Source organism: Aotus nancymaae, unplaced genomic scaffold, assembly GCF_030222135.1.
Source record: "Aotus nancymaae isolate 86718 unplaced genomic scaffold, 86718_ANA_hifiasm-v0.15.2.pri h1tg000033l, whole genome shotgun sequence".
NCBI classification, from domain to species: domain Eukaryota; kingdom Metazoa; phylum Chordata; class Mammalia; order Primates; family Aotidae; genus Aotus; species Aotus nancymaae.
The window spans coordinates 26,531,016-26,547,730 of NW_026988447.1; the positions used below are offsets into that span (position 1 = coordinate 26,531,016).

The 16,715-nt window shown below is 38.3% G+C and overlaps 1 protein-coding gene across 4 annotated transcripts in view; it reads left to right on the forward strand.

The window, feature by feature from the left end:
* The first annotated feature begins 581 nt into the window (after window positions 1-581).
* Window positions 582-16,715, forward strand: part of CLGN (calmegin) — a 55,395-nt gene continuing 39,261 nt past the window's right edge. The window contains exon 1 of one of the 4 annotated variants that reach the window (XM_021670321.2): window positions 582-692. The gene's annotated coding sequence lies outside the window, so the exon portion shown is untranslated. The other 3 variants (XM_021670322.2, XM_064383860.1, XM_064383859.1) reach the window with 3 other exon arrangements.

The window sequence follows — 16,715 nt, forward strand, 5'->3', positions numbered from 1 at the left end:
TGCCAAGGTTAAACAATGAACGTAAGACCCTTAGGGCACAATGGGCACAATAAATGTTAGCAGCTCTTATTAATAGTGTTGTTGGAAAGAAAAAGAACATGTTGTTTTATATACAATGTATTTATTGTTAACATTTAACATATCTGTCATATACACTCACCAGACAGGAAAGCTCCTTACTAATCACCATGGCCGCAGATCTGTTATCTAGAACTCTAGAGAAAGCCTAGAGCCCTGATCTTGCTGCACTTATTACTGGACAGGGTTCATAAATATGATTTACATAAAATTCAGGACCCGATCATTGTGCAACAAGAGGTAGGAACCGCACGGTCTGCAGAGAGGGCGGGCGCTCAGAGGAGGAAAAGTCTTTGGGCTTGAAGGAGGAGCTCCTCCTCAGCTTACCCGTGAGCGGTGTCCACGCCACAACTGGTCGGCTCGAGACCTGGAGGGCGGCGGCGGTGCTGACTCGCAGTGCGGCTCCCCCTGGAGGCGGTTGAGTCCCTCGGAGCTGGAAAGCGCCGCAGGCGCCTCGGGCGGCCACCGCCTCCCGCCCGGGACGCACGCGCATGCGCAGTTATTAGTCGCTGCTGTGCAGTTGCCGGCGGAATTGGTCGGAGGAGACGCTGGGACCAAGAGGCAGCGACTAGGATATCTGAGCTGTCGCTGCCGAAAACGGGTTCGCAAGAGAGGTTCGTGAGCAGCAGGCCGCCCTCCCGCTGTCCCGCTGCCCTCTGAGCGCGGATTGGGGTGAGGAAGACGAGTTGTTGATACTTCCCTCAGACACCCCGTTATTTTGCGGTCAGAGGGCTGAACCGGTCGGGGCCAGGTGAGGGTGGATGCTGAATCTGGCGATGGGGCTGCAGCGAGAGAGAGTCTTGACGGGGGTCTGGTCGCCCCGTGGGTGGATGCAGAGGGTCGGTGCCACCTGGGTCCCTTTGGGTCTCCGGCACCGCCGCGTCCACCTGCTGCGCCCGGGCTGGGGCGGACGGGCGCGGGGACAGCTAGGTGCCCAGCCCAGCCTGCCTCTACTGCAGGCTTGAGGAGCCGCCGGGAGCCGAGGCCGTTATTCCAGCGGTTGCCATTGCAGGCCGGTTCTACGCTCGAGCCCCGGGGCGCTCTCCCAAGGGGTGTGGAGGGGGCCCGGGGCGCGTCCGGGCGCTGCTCACTCCGCTGGCTGCTCCTCACAGAAACGCAAACGAGACCAAAATAGGCTCGGCTGTCGCAGTCTCCACCTCTGTGGAAGCGAAGGAACCCCACCTCGCCCAGGGACTCCCGGCCACTCCCTCAATACCTGCGCGGAGCTCGGGGTGCGCCGCCGGGGGCGGGCGAAAGGGCTGGGTTATGTCCTGAGAGGCCCTAATTACTAGACTCATTATCGCTCCAGGCCTGCTTACCATCAATCAGACACTTTCGCTGGTTTTATTTATAGCATCTCCCCAAGCAACAAGGAGGAGGTGTTTGCTTGGGAGTTAAAAGCAAATGGCAAAAAGCTCAGAACTGGGAGAGAAAAGGTATATAACGTGGCCACGGGAAGAAGTCTCAAATCAGAAGAGGGTTCATTAACATAGGAACTTTTTGTTGCCTAAAAGCAGGCGAAATCCCGGTCTCATCTGTTGATTTTGCTTGCTTTACAAATGTCAACATCACTCGAGGTAGCCCTCCTTTTGGTCATTGTAAGTTTGACCTCTTTTCAGTTCACAGTTTTTCCTCCCCATCTCAGTGGTTTGATCTTCCAGTCACATTTAGATCTCATCCCCAAATCCTCAGAACAAGATATTCTGTACTCTCTGTTTTATCTAGTTGATAAGGTAAATTATCGTGTGTAAATGATGTAACTATGTTGATACGTCTGTCTGGAAATTGAACAGTGTTGTAAGTTACCTGTAGTATTTTTAAAGTACCTAATAAATTTTAATGTTTTTAAATAGAAAACTAGAATTGTGAACTTTAAAAGACCTTTAGATTGTCTAGTTCACATCAAAAATGAGAAAACAGGCCCAGAGCAGTTTTAATCACTTGCCTGTTTAATAATAAAACTAGAAACTTGGTGTGATGGTGCTATGTTCGGTGTTATATCATTCTGCGTTGTGTTCCTGAAGCCAAATGGCGACTAAAACTTTAAGTAACAGGGGATTATCAAACACCACTTCTGGGATATACCAGTGTTGGTCAAATCCTCAGTCAGCCATTAAAACTGAATAACAGCAGAAAGGCATTACAGTTTTAAGAAATAGCATGTACAGAAGTGTGTTAAATGGGTATGTTGAGAGTGAAAGAAGTTAGTCTTAGGAAGGGCAGAGTTTATGCTAAGAGCTACAGAGAACTATTGAGCATTTTAATGAATAGGTAATAAATTGAGACTTGTTTTTCAGAAAGATCATGCTACCTGAAGGTGGAGAACAGCTTTGGAGATTGGTAACAAGGAAAGTGAACAGACAAAGTAGTAGTTCACTAATTTCAGAAAGGATAGGTTTCTAAATTAAGGCTGTGGCATGCGGATAGAGACATTCAGAAATATACAAATGAATTTGGTTCCAATAACATGAATAATCAATGAGAACACAGTCTTAAGATAATGACAGAGTACCACACTGACTGCTTTGGTTGACTAGAGATGCAGTTAATGGGAGAAGGGAATTAAAGAGACAGGGAGATTTGGGAGGAGAGAACAGGTTCAAATTACTGAAGGCTTTGAGACATCTTTGAAGATGGGTAATACTTTGAAACTAAAATGTGACTTCGGAGCTGTGAATAAGGTTTGGGAACTCTTTTGTAGGTAGAGGCCAAGGGAATATGTAATGTAAGAAGAGAGCCTGGGAATAGACTCCTAAGGAACACCAACATTTACAGAAAAATAGACAAAGTACCCATGAAGGAGGCAGAAAAAGGAAAGAGAATCAGGAGTGATATTATAGAAACCAAGGGAGGAGGGGGTTTCAAGAAGGAGACAGGCAGAAAGGTCAGAAGGGCAACAGGCACTAGAAGAACTGAAAAATGTGATTGCACTTACCAACTAAGACTTGGTTAGCAGAAACAGTTTCAAAGTAGCCAGAATTAAGAGTGTAAGAGTAGTAGGAAGAATAGTAGTAGTGAGACTAGGTCTCACCAAGTTAAAATCAAAGTGTTGGCAGGGCAGCACTCCTTACTAGCAGGTCTGAGGAGTCGGCTTCCTTGCTTATTCAGGGTGGTGGTAGAATTCAGCTCCTTGTGGTTGTAGTACTGAGATCCCTGTTTCCTTAACTGTCACCTAAGGGCTATTTTCAGCTTCTAGAGGCCACCCCCATTCCTTGGCTCATGGCCCCTTTCTCCATCTTCAAGGTCCCCAGTGTTGACTGAAGTCCCTCTCACTATTGAAATGTCTTCTGCCTATCTCTCACTGCCTTTTCTACTTTTGAGAGCCCCTATAATTACAAGGGGTAATTACATCTGGATAAGCCAGGATATTCTCCCTATTTTAAAGTCAGCTAATTAGCAATTCTCTTTGCAGAATTCCATCTGCAAAGCCCCTTTTGCTGTTTGAGGTAACATTCACAGGACCCAAGTGTGGACATCTTTGAGGGACCAATATTCAGCCTGTCTTAGTAAGTTATAAATATTAGCAATCAATGGAGACAGTCTTTCCAGAAACTTTGTTGTTAAGGAAAGGAGGTACCTAGAAACATTTATATTATCTAGCATCTGATATATAGTTATAGTAGTAAACCTTACAGCTTATCCTTGAGCTTTTAAACTAAGAAATGCTTGTATCTTCTGAAATATCTTAAAATTTGTGTGAGCACTCTTTACAAAATTGTAGAGTGCCATGCAATTATAAGGTAGTATATAAAATTGATAGCATTCATATGTTTATGTGTCCTTTAAGCTGCTTTAAAATCTTTGCTGCAAAAAAAGGCCATTTAACCAACTAAATATAATGTGGATACACATCAAAATATGATTTTGAGAAGATAAAGCCCACACAAATTGGAATGTGGGTCTAAAGGATGAAACTTAATAAGAAAATATTTATCATTGTGTAGTATATTATATGCTTAGAACTTTAGCCATTTAGTGAGGATTAAATAACCTTGTAACCTTACAGCTGTAATAAAAGGAATATAGAGCTTGAAGCTCGACATAACTTTGAGTATTGTCTCTTCTGTGTAGACTTGGCTAAGTAACTTATCTCCCTGAGCTTCACTTTCTTTCTGTGTAAAATGGAATCCTAATACCTTTGCCATAGGGTGCTGTAAAGATTGGAATTAATGCACATGAAACACGGTAAGTACTCAAAAAGTGTACTTCTTGTTCTTTCACTCTTCCCCTTTTATTTCATGCATCTGTCCTTGTCCTAGAGAAGTCATTCTGTCCTTTGCATCTCAACTTTTTTTTTTTTGAGATGTAGTCTCACCCTGTTGCCCAGGCCAACCTTGGATCACTGCAACCTCCGCTTCCTGGGTTCAAGTAATTGTCCTGCCTCAGCCTCCTGAGTAGCTGGCATTACAGGTGCCACCGCCACACCTTGCTAATTTTTGTATTTTTAGTAGAGACAAGAGGGTTTCACCATGTTAGCCAGGTGGGTCTCAAACTCCTGGGCTCAAGTAGTCCACCCACCTTGACCTCCCAAAGTGCTGGGATTACAGGTATGAGTTACTGTACCAGGCCTGCATCTCACTTTAAATATTACTTTCTCAAAGAGGCTTTTCCTGACCCCTCCCCCGTGATTTAAATTAAGTTTCCCCAATTACCAACTGTCACAACTTCTTTACTTTTCTATCATTTATTATAGTTTACATATTATACTAGGGTTTTCTATCATTTGCTTTTCATCCTGGACTATAAGCTCTTCGAAATCAGGGGTTATGTACATTTTGCTAATTACTATAGATGCAGTGTCTAACATACTTCTGGGCACATGCTTGACAACTATAAATATTTTTGAATGAATTAGTAAATAATGAGTCTTATTATTTGCTGGCTGATGTGCCCTGAATTTCTTGAGTGAAACAGCCATCAAGAAATATAAATCCCTGATGCAGTTTATTCTGAATCATGCTAGTTGCTTCTATGAAAAATGATGTCATTTCAAATCAAGTCTTGCAGCTTCTTTGGAAGAAGGCTACCTCTCTAACAGGCCACCATTAGCTGCCTCCCTAGCTCGTGTGTAATCCCTCTTAGTGAATTTTCTATATACCACAGTAGCCAGATTAATTTCAATAATACCCTCTAATTTTGGTGAAAATTTGTCCAGTATTACTTGTGTGATGTGGTAGCAAAAACTTTTTAATTTTTCAGCTTACTATCTTTTCCATTAAAGTAAATTATGATTAGGGTTGTGAAAATATAGCATATCTGTAGTGTGACTGAAAAACTCACATTAAGAGATGTTCCTTCCTAGATGTAGATGCATCACTTGGCAGTGATATGTTCTGAGAAATGAGTTTGGTGATTTTGTTGTGCAAACATCATAGAGTAGATTTACACAAACCTAGATGGTAGAGCCTGCCACAAACCTAGGTTCTATAGTACCACCTATTGCTCCTAGGTGACAAAGGTGTACAGCATGTTACTGTACTGAATACTGTAGGCAGTTGTAACACAATGGGAAGTAGTTGTATATCTAAACATAGAAAAAGTACAGCAAAAATATGGCATAAAAGATAAAAAATTGTATATCTGTATAGGACACTTACCATGAATGGAGCTTACGGGACTGGAAGTTGTCCTGGGTGAGTCAGTGAATGAGTGGTGAGTGAATTCTGAGGATGCCTAGGGCATTACTGTACACTGCTGTAGACTTTATAAACACTGTTCACTTAGGCTATACTAAATTTTTTAAAATTCTTGAATGATAAATTAACCTTAGCTTGCTGTAACTTTTTTAACTTTATAAACTATTCAATTTTTAAAACCTTTTTGACTCTTTAGTAGTTAACACTTAGCTTAAGACACAAACGCATTGTATAGTTGTATAAAAATATATTCTTTATATCCTTATTCCAAAAGTCTTTTTCTATTTTTAATTTATTTTTTAATTTTCTAAACTTTTTTGTTAAAATTAAAGACACAAACCCACACGTTAGCCTAGGCCTATACAGGGTCAGGATCATCAATATCACTGTCTTCCACCTCTATATCTTGTCCCACTGGAAGGTCCTCCGGGGCAATAACATGCATGGAGCTGTCATCTCCTATGATAACAATCCTTTGTTTTGGAATACCTCCTGGAGGTCCTGCCCTGAGGCTATTTTACAGTAGGTTTTTTTTTTTTTTTTTCTAAGACAGTGTCTAACTCTGTCACCCAGGCTGGAGTGCAATGGCACGATCACAGCTCACTGAAGCCTTGATCTCCCAAGTTCAAGTGATCCTCCTGCCTCAGCCTCTGGAGTAGTTGGGACTACAAGTGCCCACCACTGTGCTTGGATAGTTTTTTTTATTTTTCATTTGTAGAGTTGGAGTCTCCTTATGTTTCCCAAACTGGTCTTGAACTCCTGGGTTCAAGCCATACTTTTTATTTTATGAGTATGAGTACACTCTAAAATAATGATAAAAAGTATAGTATAGTTAATATATAAATCAATAATATAATGATTTATCATTACCCAATATTATGTATTGTACATAATTGTATGTGCTATACTTTTATATAACTGGCAGTGCATTAGGTTTGTTTACACCAGCAAAACCACAAACATGTGAGTAATGTATTGGGCTACAATGCTACAATATCACTAGGCTATAGGAATTTTTTCAGCTCCATTATAACCTTATGGGATAAGAGTCCATCGTTGACTGAAATGTTGTTATGTAGTACCTGACTGTAAACTTTAAAAATATGATTAACTCTCTTGTATTAAGTTAGGTCATAAAACTTCAAATTGTCTGGATCATTATTTGCTTTATCTACAGAAATGCTTTAACCTTGGATTAAGTTCTGACAATATATCCCCAGTGGTAGAGGGCCAATGATAGAAGCATTGCCACAACTATTTCTCTCTTATAAAACCATAAAGATGTCAATTGTATAAGGATTCATTTCATAACTTTTTCTAGGAACTATAGAAAAGAATTTCCATACCCACCCACCCCCAATGATCTTGTAGACTTATATGGACAGTAAAAACTCACTTATTTTATTTCTAATTGCATAGAAACCCTTATGCAAAGTTTGCTGCTGCAATAACAAACTCATCCAAATTGATTCCTTGGTACCATCCATTTCCTGTTGGTTAGTATTATGCACAAGCATGCTTTTTGGCACTGTGAATACAGAAAGGAGAGAGTTCCAGCTCTTATGAGATGATATTTTGTCTGTTTTTTGTTTAGAAAGTTTCAAGCTACTTTTTTGGAACTATGTACAAGTAGTATAAATTCTAAATAAATAAATACATTACTATTATACTGTTTTTGTAAACATATTATTTTGAAAATGGTGCTGCTAAGTCAGTTTTAATTTTAGTATGTAGCTATGGTTTTAAAACCCAGTGTAAAAATAGTTCATTTTTTCTGTAATTAGTACAACCAAATAATATTCCCATATTGAGGCTTTTAGCTCTGATTATTTCACTAAGGTTAGTGGTTTCTCACTTTTATAATATCAGATCCAGTCTCTTTTAAATGCTTTGTAGTACTTCATTGCCTAAGCCACCAGAAACTTGAGTTTTCTACTATTATTTCTGCCATTATGATTGTTTTCTCACTGTCATATGTTTCTTGAGATATGTTTACTGATTCTGGGTCCTTCTGATTTAAAAAATATATACCCACTTTTATTTAACAGTACATATTAGTTAAGGTAATGATCAAATAGAAAAAATTTAAAATCCCAGAGATATAACACTATTTTTGTTTTCTGCTGTTCTAAGGTGTAGATAGATGGATGTAAAAGTTAATTGTTGTGTGTCAACTTGACTGAGCTATGAATGCCCAGGTATTTGATCAGATATTATTCTGGATGTGTCTTGTGAAGGTGTTTTCTGTTAACATTTGAATCAGTAGACTGAGTAAAGCAGATTGCCCTCCACAATGTAGATGGCTCTCTTTGAATCACCTAGAGGCCTGAATAGAGCAAAAAGGCTGACCCTTCCTCAAGGAAGAGGGAATGCCTCCTTTCTGACTGCTTGATTAGGATATTAGCCTTTTCTTGCCTTGAGACTCAAACTGAAACATTGGTTCTTCTTGGGTCTTGAACCTGCTAGCTTTCAGACTAGAACTTATACCATCTGCTCTCCTGGATCTCAGACCTTTGGACATGGACTAGAACTACACCATTAGCTCTCCTAGGTCTCAAGCTTGCTAACTTCAGGTCTTGAAACTTCTCAGCCAATGTCATCAGGAGGCATACCTTGGAGATATTGCTAGTTTGGTTCCAGACCACCACAATAAAGTAAAATTACAATAAAGTGAATCCTTTGGTTTCCCAGTATAAATATTATGCTTACACTGTACTGTAGTCTAAGTGTGCAGTAGCATTATGTATAAAAAATGTATATACTTTAATTTAAAAATACTTCATGGCCAAAAAGTGCTGAGGATCATGTGAGCCTTCAGCAAGTCATAATCAAAAGCTGGTGGAGGATCTTGACTCTGTATTGATGGCTGCTGACTGATCAGGGTGAAGGTTAGGGTAGCTGTGGCAATTTCTTAAAATAAGACAACAAAGTTTGCCCAATTAACTGACTCTTCCTTTTATGAAAGATTTATCTGTAGTATATGACCCACAGAACTTCTTTCAGTATTATAGCCAATTGTCTCGAACCCTGCCTCTGCTTTGTTAACTAAGTTTATGCAGTATTCTAAATTATTTTTTGTCATTTCAATATTCACAGCATACCAGGAGTAGATTTAATCTCAAGAAACCACCTTTTTGCTCATCCATAAGAAGTGGTTTTTCATCCGTTCAAATTTTATCATGAGATTGAAGCAATTTAGTCACATTTTCAAGCTTCACTTTTTATTCTAGTTCTCAACAATTTCTACCACATCTGCAGTGACTCCTTCCACTGAAGTTTTGAACCCATCAAAGTCATCCATAAGGGTTGGAATAAACTTCTTCCGTACTTGTATTAATGTTGATAGTTTGACCTTCTCCCATGAATCATTAATGTTTCTAATGGCATCTAGAATAGTGAATTTTTTCCAGAAGGTTTCACTGTATTTTGCCAGACCCATCAGAGGAATCACTGTCTCTGGCAATTATAGCCTGATGAAATATATTTCTTAAATAAGACAAGTTACAATTACTCCTTGATTCATGGACTGCAGAATGGATATTATGTTAGCAGGCATGAAAGCAACATTAATCTTCTTTTATATTTCCAGAGCTCTTGGGTGACCAGGTACATTGTCAATGAGCAGTAATATTTTGAAAGGAATCTTTTTTTTTTTTGAGCAGTAGGTCTCAACAGTGGGCTTTAAGTAGTCAGTAAACCATGCCATAAACAGATGTGCTATCATCCAGGCTTTGTTGTTGGGTTTCTAGAGCATGGGCAGAGTAAATTTAACACAATTTATAAGGGCCCTAGGCTTTTGGGAATTATAAAGGAGCGTTAGCTTCCACTTAAAGTCACCAGCTACATTAGCTCCCAACAAGAGAGTTAGCCTGTCCTTTGAAGCTTGGAAGCCAAGCATTGACTTTTCTCTCTAGCTTTGAAATTCCTAGATGGCATCTTCTTCCAATAGAAAACTGTTTTTGTCTGCATTGAAAATCTGTTGTTTAGCTACCTTCATCAATTATCTTAGCTAGACCTTCCGGATAACTTGCTGCAGCTTCTTCATTAGCACTTGCTGCTTCACCTTGCACTTTTATGTTCCGGACACAGTTTCTTTTCTTAAACCTCATGAACCAACCTCTGCTAGTTTTCAACTTTACTAGTGCAACTTCCTTACATCTTTTAGCCTTCATAGAAATGAAGTGAGTTAGGGCTTGCCCTGAATTAGGCTTTGGCCTAAGGGAATATTGTGCCTGGTTTGATCTTCTCTCCAGTCACTCTAACTTTTTCCGTATCAGCAATAAGGCTGTTTCACTTTTTTATCATTTATTTGTTCATTGGAGTAGCACTTTTAATTTCTTTCAAGAAATTTTCCTTTGCATTTACAACTTGGCTAACTGTGGTTTAGGAGGCCTAGCTTTAGGTCCATCTTGGCTTTTGACAGGTCTTCCTCATTAAGATTAATCATTTTTAGCTTTCGAGTTAGAGACAAGCAACTCTTCTTTCCACTTGAACACTTAGAGGCCATTGCAGGGTTATTAACTGGCCTAATTTCAATATTGATGTGTCTCAGGGAATAGGGCAGCCTGAAGAGAGGGAGAGAGACAGGGGAACAGCTGGTCGATAAAGAGTCAGAACACACAACATTGATTGAGTTCACTGTCTTATACAGGTGTGGCTTGTGGAGCCCCAAAACAATTGCAGAGGTCACCGATCACAGATCACCATAACAGATATAATAATTACGAAAAATTTTGAAGTGTTATAAGAATTTTAAAAATGTGTCACAGAAACATAAAGTGAGCATCATGTTGGAAAAATGGCAGCTGTAGACTTGTTCAATGCAGCATTGCCAGAAACCTTCAATATGTGAAAAATGCAATAAATCAAAGTGCAGTAAAATGAGATATGCTTGTATGTGCGCGCGCGCGCACACACACACACACACACACACACACACACACACACACCCCCTGTTGATTCTGCTTCTCTGATGAACTCTGACTAATCAAATGGCTCTCCTCCAAGTAATGATTCAGGAATTCTGCAACTTTCTACCTTGTAATTCTGCCATTTTCAACCATGACTTTCAAAATGGCCTCAAATCAGAAGGGAAAAGATCATAAAGAATTATAAATCATAATTATGAGAAGTTTTTATGGGCCATGCCTGGCAATAGAATACAGATGTTCTATTTACATTCTATTGGCTGGAACTCAGTTACCTGGTCACATCTAGTGCCAAGGAAATTCCCTTGGTGATCAGCAATTTCTCCCACACTTTACAACAGATATTGCATATCCTGTGATTGTCTTTTTTTGTGTGCTCTACTTACCTTTGATGTGACAGAGAGCATTACTTCAGTACCAGTACGTGAGCTGCACTTTATAATTTGTAATTTGGGTGTGGCAGTGGAGATCCAGTAGGGTTTTTAGGTAATATTGGTGTAATTCTTTGAAGTAGACAAGACTACTTGATCTAGATTTCAAAGATCGGGAAGAACGGTATCTCATGCATGGATAAAGTTACTTGTGCTTCAGTTTGTTATTAAACTAGCACAGAAACAGTGCAAAGAACATAAATGAGATCAGAGATACATGTTGGTGCAAAAGAATGCAGTTCTTTAGTGCCTCCCTTCTTATGAAGGCACAACTGATATTTAGTGATCTCAGCAAGCCTCATGGAGTGAGGAATAATAAGAAGTTTGGAATCCTTGGCCTGCTACATTTTAATTTATGAGGAAGGAAGAGGGTGACATTAGCACTAAATGTTCTACCCTATACCATATGAATAAATTCTTGCTGTACGAAAACCGCATAACTTACAACAACCATATAGACCAATAAAGAAATAGATAGGCCAACTAAACATAATAAACATATAGACAACACTGTACCCAGCAATAGCAGAATGCACATTTTTCTTAACTGTACATGGAACATTCTCCAGGATAGACCATGTTAGGCCACAAAACAAGTCTTTTTTTTTTTAGGTGGGGTTTTACTCTATTGCCCAGGCTGGAGTGCAGTGGTGCAATCTTGGCTCACTGCAACCTTCGCCTCCTGGGTTCAAGTGATTCTCCTGCCTCAGCCTCCTGAGTAGATGGGACTATAGGCACACACCACCACGCACAGCTAATTTTTGTATTTTTAGTAGAGACGGGGTTTTACCATGGGTGGTCTCAATCTCTTGACCTCATGATCCACCTGCCTCAGTCTCCCAAAGTGCTGGGATTACAGGCATGAACCACTAAATCATACAAAGTAACTTTTCTGAACACAAAGAAAAGAAACTAGACATCAGTAGTAGAAGGAAAACAAGAAAAATTCACAAATATGTGGAAATTAAACAGCACACTCCTAAACAATGAACCAAAGAAGTCTCAAAGAAAGTTAGAAAAACATCTTGAGAGAAATGAAAATGAGAACAAAACATATCAAAACTTATGGGATACAGTGAAAGCAGTGTTAAATGGGAAATTTATAGCTGTTAAACACTTACATGAAAAAGGATCTCAAGTTAACAATCTAACTTATACCTTAAGGAACTAGAGAAAGAGTAAATGAAACCCAAAAGTTAGAAGAAAGAGGGAAATAATAAAGATTACAGCAGAGGGAAATAATAAAGATTACAGCAGAGAGAAACAAAATAAAGAATAGAAAAACAAGAGAAAACCAGTGAAATCAAGAGTTAGCTCTTTGAAAAGGTCAACCAAAAATTGACAAACCTTTCACTAGATTGACTAAGAAAAATGAAAGAAGACTCAAATAAATAAAATTGGTAATGAAAGGAAATTACATCAGATTCTACAGAAGTAAGAGGGATTATAAGATAATGCCCTGAATGATTATATGGCAACAAATTGGATAACCTAGATTAAATTGATAAATTCTTAGAAACGCACACCCTATCAAGATTAATCATGAAGAAGTAGAAAATCTGAACAGACCTAAAACTGGTAAGGAGAGTGAATCAGTAAATAAAAACTTCCCACCATATAAAAGCCCAGGACCAGGTGGCTTCATGGTGAGTTCTACCAAATATTGAAAGAAGAATTAACCCAGTCCTCCTCAAATTTTTCCAAAATATTGAAGAGGAGTAAACACTTCCGAACTCATTCTGTGAGGCCAGCATAACCCTGTTACTAAAGCCAAAAACACTGCAAGAAAACTACAGACCAATATTCCGGATGATTATTGATGCAGAAATTCTTAACAAAATACTTGACAATAAAATTCAGTAGCATATTAAAAGAGTTATACACTATGACCATGTTGGATTTATTCCTAAAATTCAAGGATGAATCAACATAAGGAAATTAGTGTAGTATGCCATAATAACAGTGTAGGGAGGAGAGAACATATGATCATCTTTATTTGTGCAGAAAAAGCATTTGAAAGATTCAACACTCTTTTTTTTTTTTTTTTTTAAGATGCAGTCTTGCTCTGTTGGCCAGGCTGGAGTGCGGTGGTATAATCTTGGCTCACTGCAGCCTCCGCCTCCTGGGTTCCAGTGATTCTCCTGCCTCAGCCTCCCAAGTAACTGGGATTACAGGTGCATGCCATCATGCCCAGCTAATTTTTATATTTTTAATAGAGACGAGGTTTCACCATGTTGGCCAGGCTGGTCTCAAACTCCTGACCTCAGGTGATCCACCCACCTCAGCCTCCCAAAGTACTGGGATTACAGACATGAGCCCTGGCCTGATTCAACATTCTTTCATAATTTAAAAAAAAACAGTGAGTACACTAGGAATAGAAGAAAACTACCTCAACATAGTAAAGGCCATATATGAAAAGCCCACAGTTAACATCAGACTAAATGGTGAAAGACTGAAAGCTTTTTATTTAAGATCTAGAATAAGAAAGGGATGCCTGCTTTTTTCACTTATCCCTTGCCAGAGAAATTAGGGAAGAAAAAGAAAGAAAAAAGGCATTCAAATTGAAAAAGAAGAAGTAAAATTATCTCAGCAGATAACATGATCTTATATGTATGTACAAAACCCTAAAGATTTCACAAACACAATGCAAAAACCTGTTAGAAATAATATATGAAGACCAGGCATGGTGGCTCGGTGGCTCATGCCTGTAATCCTAGTACTTTTGGAGGCCAAGGTAGGAGGATCACTTGAGTCTAGGAGTTTAAAACCAGCCTGCACAACATGGCAAAGCCACCTCTATAAAAAAATACAAAACATTAGCTGGGCATGGTGATGCTTGCCTGTAGTCGCAGCTACTTGAAAAGGTGAGGTAGAGGATTACCTGAATCCAGGAGTTCAAGGCTGCAGTGGGCCGAGAACTGCCACTGCACTCTAGCCTGGGTAACAAAATGAGAGCCCATCTCAAAAAACAAACAAATGAATTCACTAAAGTTGTAAAGTAAAAAAATTAACACAAAAAAATTGGGTGCACTTCTGTACACTAACAATGAACAGGAAATTAAGAAATTCCATTTATAACAGCATCAAAAAGAATAAAAAACTTAGGAATAAATTTAATCAAGGATGTAAAATACTTGTACATTAAAAACTAAAATGCTGCTGAAAGAAATTAAGAAACAAATATTAACAAATGGAAAGACATTGTGTTCATTGGGATTGGAAGTCTTAATAAGATGGAAATACAACCCAAAGTAATCTACAGATTCAGTGCAATCCCTATCATAATCCTAATAGCACTTTTTGCAGGAATAGTAAAATTCATACAGAAAGAATAAGTTTGGAAATCTCACATCTCTGTTTCAAAACTCATTACAAAGCTATAGTAATCAAATCAGTATAAGACTGGCATGAAGACAGACATATATATCAATGGGATATAATAAAGAGCCTAGAAATCTCACATATATGTTCAAATGATTTTTTACAAGACCATTTTGTCTGAAAGGGCAGTCTTCTCATCAGATGATATTGGGGAAACTGGCTATCCACATGCAAAAGAATGAGGTTGCAACCTTACCTGAAATCATAGACAAAAATTAACCCAAAATGGATTGAAACTTCTAAACACAAGAAAAACTATAAAACTGTTAAATGAAAACATGGAAAGCTTCGTGACATTGAATTTGCCAGTAATTTTTTAATTTGACACCAAAAGTACAGACAAAAAATATATAAATTGGAAAACTCAAAATTAAAAACTTCTGTGCATCAAAGAACACAGCAGAATAAAAAACCTATGGAATGGCAGAAAATATTTGCTAATCATATATTTAATAAAAGATCAATATCCAGAATTTGTAAAGAACTCCTACAACTCAAAAACAAAACCTGATTTTTAAAATAGGCAAAGGACTTGAATAGACATGTTTCCCTTGAAGATACGTAAATAGCCAGCAAGCACATGAAAAGTTGCACAGTGTCACTAATTATCAGGGAAATGCAAATCAAGCCACAATATAATACTACCCCATACCTATTCGAATGGCTACTCTCAAAACAAAACAAAACAAAAAAAACATAATTTTGACCAAATGTTGACAAGGATGTGTAGAAATTGGAACCCTTGTGCCTTATTGGTGGGAATGTGAAATGGTATAGCCACTATGGAAAACAGTATGAGAATTCAAAAAAAAAAAAACACAGAATTATCATATGACCCAGCAATTCAACTTATGGGTATATATACCCAAAAGAATTGAAAACAAAGTCTCAAAGAGTTATTTGTATACCCATATTCATTGCAGGATTATTCACAATAGCCAACAGGTGGAAGCAACCTAAGTGTCCACTGATGGATGTATAAACAAAATGTGGTATATACACACAATGGAATACTGTCCAAGTTTAAAAAGGAAGGAAATTTGATACATGCTACAACATGGATGAAGCTTGAGGGCATTATGCTAAGTAAAATAAGCCAGCCTTAAAAAGACCAGTACTGTATGATTCCACTTATATGCAGTACCTAGAGTAGTCAAAGTCATAGAGATAGATAATAGAAAGGTGGTTTCCAGGGTCTGGAGGGAAGGGGTAATGGGGAGTTGTTAAATGTGTACAGAGTTTTAGTTTTAGAGAATGAAGAAAGTTTTGGAAGTTAGTTGTACAACAATGAGAATGTATTTTACCACACAATTTTAAACAATTTTAAATGAGACATTAACTACTTCATTTTCTTGTAGTATTACCCCAGCATCTGGCCTCTCAAAGTTTCAGTACAGACCTGTCAATAGCTTACCTCTCTCTAAGAAATGAGATGTGACAAACCTCACAGTTTTGTTTGGAGCTTGGTAACATGTTGGCACCATTGTGAGACAGACTTCAACACTGTGAACTTCATGATCTAATTCTCAATTGTCAGCTGGTGCTTCGTTGAAGAATAATAGGATACTGCAGCATTACGCAGAAAGCATTAAGTCTGTATTTCTGTTTTTTTTTAAAGGAACAAATAAATCAATAGAACTACATTGTCAACAGAAAGGTTTGTAACCAATTGCAGTTCATTTGTACATTTCGCTTCTATTGTATGGTAGCTGTGGCCATTTCTGTTTAAGTATCTTCATAACTTAACACTAACGATAACCTAAATTATAGAAAATTCCAAGAGTTTTGAAAATGTATTTTGTTCCCATTTGTCTGGTTTCTTTTCATTGCTTTTTATCAATAAGGATATAATAGTGCACTGGGGTAAAATAAAAATGAAGGATAGTATGATATAATAAAGAGAAGTTCTAATCTTTTCACATTTTCAATCATGAGACTTTCACCAAGTTTGAAAATATCTGTTTTTGTTTTGTAGATTGGGAATAGCACCTGTGCTACTCATGTCCTGGTCTGCAAAGATTAAATTAGCTAGTTCTTTTATGTAAATACGTGATCATAGAATTTTAAAGAAGAAACAAACTTTCAAGACAAAGGGTTTTTTGAAGTTTTTTCTGAAGCATTGTCAACTATTTCTAAGGGAAAGTTAGGAAAACTATAATGTATAATACAAATAAAATGGGGTGCTCTAGTTGAATTGAGAGTAGAGTTCCAGATAGACCACTGCCTACATAGCTTTCTCTAAATTCTTCCTTGGCAGCCCA